The following is a 4626-nucleotide window of genomic DNA, read 5'->3' on the forward strand; positions in this document are numbered from 1 at the left end:
GCCGGCGCCCCCCCTTGGCACCCCTATATATAGTGTCAGGGAGAGGAGGGATTTCACACCAGCCCCTGGCGCCTCCATCTCCCCCCGTTACGTCTCTCCCTCGTAGTCTCGGCGAAGCCCTGCTGCTGTGACGCCCTGCATCCACCACCACGCCGTCGTGCTGCTGGATCTTCATCAACCTCTCCTCCCCCCTTGCTGGATCAAGAAGGAGGAGACATCTCCCGTCCCGTACGTGTGTTGAACGCGGAGGTGCCGTCCGTTCGGCGCTGGTCATCGGTGATTTGGACCACGTCGAGTACGACTACATCATCACCGTTCTTTTGAACGCTTCCGTGCGCGATCTACAAAGGTATGTAGATGCATCTAATCACTCGTTGCTAGATGAACTCCTAGATGATCTTGGTGAAACGAGTAGGAAAATTTTTGTTTTCTGCAACGTTCCCCAACATTGGCATCATGAGCTAGGTCTATGCGTAGTTCTTCTTGCGCGAGTAGAACACAATTTGTTGTGGGCGTAGATTTGTCAACTTTCTTGCCGTTACTAGTCCTTTCTTGCTTCAGCGGTATTGTGGGATGAAGCGGCCCGGACCAACCTTACACGTACGCTTACGTGAGACCGGTTCCACCGACTAACATGCACTAGTTGCATAAGGTGGCTGGCGGGTGTCTGTCTCTCTCACTTTAGTTGGAGCGGAATTGATGAGCAGGGTCCTTATGAAGGGTAAATAGAAGTTGACAAATCACGTTGTGGCTTTAACGTAGGTAAGAAAACGTTCTTGCTAGAACCCTAATTCAGCCACGTAAAACTTGCAACAACAATTAGAGGACGTCTAACTTGTTTTTGCAGCAAGTGGTTTGTGATATGATATGGCCAAAGTTGTGATGAATGATGAATGATCTATATGTGATGTATGAGATGTTCATGCTATTGTAATAGGATTCACGACTTGCATGTCGATGAGTATGACAACCGACAGGAGCCATAGGAGTTGTCTTTATTCTTTTTATGACCTGCGTGTCATCGAGAAACGCCATGTAAATTACTTTACTTTATTGCTAAACGCGTTAGCCATAGTAGTAGAAGTAATAGTTGGCGAGCAACTTCATGGAGACACGATGATGGAGATCATGATGATGGAGATCATGGTGTCAAGCCGGTGACAAGATGATCATGGAGCCCCAAGATGGAGATCAAAGGAGCTATGTGATATTGGCCATATCATGTCACGTTTATTATTTGATTGCATGTGATGTTTATCATGTTTTGCATCTTGTTTACTTAGAACGACGGTAGTAAATAAGATGATCCCTCACAATAAATTCAAGAAGTGTTCCCCCTAACTGTGCACCGTTGCGACAGTTCGCTGTTTCAAAACACCACGTGATGATCGGGTGTTTTATTCAGACGTTCACATACAACGGGTGTAAGACAGATTTACACATGCAAACACTTAGGTTAACTTGACGAGCCTAGCATGTACAGACATGGCCTCGGAACACAGAAGACCGAAAGGTCGAGCATGAGTCGTATAGAAGATACGATCAACATGAAGATGTTCACCGACGTTGACTAGTCCGTCTCACGTGATGATCGGACACGGTCTAGTTAAACTCGGATCATGTAATACTTAGATGACTGGAGGGATGTCTAATCTAAGTGGGAGTTCATTAATAATTTGATTAGTTGAACTTAATTATCATGAACTTAGTCTAAATATTTTACAATATGTCTTGTAGATTAAATGGCCAACGTAGTCCTCAACTTCAACGCGTTCCTAGAGAAAACCAAGCTGAAAGACGATGGCAGCAACTATACGGAGTGGGTCCGGAACCTGAGGATCATCCTCATAGCTGCCAAGAAAGATTATGTCCTACAAGCACCGCTTGGTGACGCACCCGTTCTCCCTGCAGAACAAGATGTTATGAACGCTTGGCAGGCACGTTCCGATGACTACTCCCTCGTTCAGTGCGGCATGCTTTACAGCCTAGAGCCGGGGCTCCAAAAGCGTTTTGAGAGACATGGAGCATATGAGATGTTCGAAGAGCTGAAAATGGTTTTCCAAGCTCATGCCCGGGTCGAGAGATATGAAGTCTCCGACAAATTCTTCAGCTGTAAGATGGAGGAAAACAGTTCTGTCAGTGAGCACATACTCACTATGTCTGGGTTGCATAACCGCTTGACTCAGCTGGGAGTTAATCTCCCGGATGATGCGGTCATTGACAGAATCCTCCAGTCGCTTCCACCAAGCTACAAGAGCTTTGTGATGAACTTCAATATGCAGGGGATGGAAAAGACCATTCCTGAAGTATTTGCTATGCTGAAATCAGCAGAGGTAGAAGTCAGGAAGGAACATCAAGTGTTGATGGTCAATAAAACCACTAAGTTCAAGAAAGGCAAGGGTAAAAAGAACTTCAAGAAGGACGGCAAGGAGGTTGCCGCGCCCGACAAGCAAGCTGCTGGGAAGAAGCCAAAGAATGGACCCAAGCCCGAGACTGAGTGCTTTTATTGCAAGGGAAGCGGTCACTGGAAGCGGAACTGCCCTAAGTACTTAGCGGATAAGAAGGCCGGCAAAACAAAAGGTATATGTGATATACATGTAATTGATGTGTACCTTACTAGTGCCCGTAGTAGCTCCTGGGTATTTGATACCGGTGCAGTTGCTCACATTTGTAACTCAAAGCAGGGGCTGCGGAATAAGCGGAAACTGGCAAAGGACGAGGTGACGATGCGCATCGGGAATGGTTCCAAGGTCAATGTGGTCGCCGTCGGCACGCTACCTCTGCATCTCCCTTTGGGATTAGTTTTAAACCTTAATAATTGTTATTTAGTGCCAGCTTTGAGCATGAACATTGTATCGGGATCTCGTTTAATTCGAGATGGCTACTCTTTTAAATCTGAGAATAATGGTTGTTCCATTTTTATGAGAGATATGTTTTATGGTCATGCTCCTATGGTGAATGGTTTATTCTTTATGAATCTCGAACTGATGCTACACATGTTCATAATGTGAGTACCAAAAGAAGTAAGGTTGATAATGATAGTCCCACATACCTGTGGCACTGCCGCCTTGGTCACATAGGTGTCAAACGCATGAAGAAGCTCCATGCTGATGGACTTTTAGAGTCTCTTGATTATGAATCATTTGACACATGCGAACCATGCCTTATGGGTAAAATGACCAAGACTCCGTTCTCAGGAACAATGGAGCGAGCAACCAACTTATTGGAAATCATACATACTGATGTGTGCCGTCCAATGAGTGTTGAGGCTCGCGGTGGCTATCGTTATGTTCTCACCCTCACTGATGATTTAAGTAGGTATGGGTATATCTACTTAATGAAACACAAGTCTGAAACCTTAGAAAAGTTCAAGGAATTTCAGAGTGAGGTTGAAAATCAACGTGACAGGAAAATCAAGTTTCTACGATCAGATCGTGGAGGAGAATACTTGAGTCACGAGTTTGGCACACACTTAAGAAAATGTGGAATAGTTTCACAACTCACGCCGCCTGGAACACCTCAGCATAATGGTGTGTCCGAACGTCGTAATCGCACTCTATTAGATATGGTGCGATCTATGATGTCTCTTACCGATTTACCGCTATCCTTTTGGGGCTATGCTTTAGAGACTGCCGCATTCACTTTAAATAGGGCTCCGTCGAAATCCGTTGAGACGACACCGTATGAATTATGGTTTGGGAAGAAACCTAAGCTGCCGTTTCTAAAAGTTTGGGGATGCGATGCTTATGTCAAGAAACTTCAACCTGAAAAGCTCGAACCCAAGTCGGAAAAATGCGTCTTCATAGGATACCCAAAAGAAACTATTGGGTACACCTTCTACCTCAGATCCGAAGGCAAGATCTTTGTTGCCAAGAATGGGTCCTTTCTGGAGAAAGAGTTTCTCTCGAAAGAAGTAAGTGGGAGGAAAGTAGAGCTTGATGAAGTATTACCTCTTGAACCGGAAAATGGCGCAACTCAAGAAAATGTTCCTGAGGTGCCTGCACCGACTAGAGAGGAAGTTAATGACAATGATCAAGATACTTCTGATCAAGCCCCTACTGAAATTCGAAGGTCCACAAGGACACGTTCCGCACCAGAGTGGTACGGCAACCCTATCTTGGAAATCATGCTGTTAGACAACGGTGAACCTTCGAACTATGAAGAAGCGATGGCGGGCCCGGATTCCGACAAATGTCTAGAAGCCATGAAATCCGAGATAGGATCCATGTATGAAAACAAAGTATGGACTTTGACTGACTTGCCCATTGAGCGGCGAGCCATAGAAAATAAATGGATCTTTAAGAGGAAGACAGACGCGGATGGTAATGTGACCATCTATAAAGCTCGGCTTGTCGCTAAGGGTTATCGACAAGTTCAAGGGGTTGACTACGATGAGACTTTCTCACCGGTAGCGAAGCTGAAGTCCGTCCGAATCATGTTAGCAATTGCCGCATTCTATGATTACGAAATATGGCAAATGGACGTCAAAACGGCATTCCTTAATGGTTTCCTTAAGGAAGAATTGTATATGATGCAGCCGGAAGGTTTTGTCGATCCTGAGAATGCTGACAAAGTGTGCAAGCTCCAACGCTCGATTTATGGGCTGGTGCAAGCATCTCGGAGTTG

This window comes from Triticum dicoccoides, chromosome 2A (assembly GCF_002162155.2).
Source record: "Triticum dicoccoides isolate Atlit2015 ecotype Zavitan chromosome 2A, WEW_v2.0, whole genome shotgun sequence".
In the NCBI taxonomy this organism is placed as follows: Eukaryota; Viridiplantae; Streptophyta; class Magnoliopsida; order Poales; family Poaceae; genus Triticum; species Triticum dicoccoides.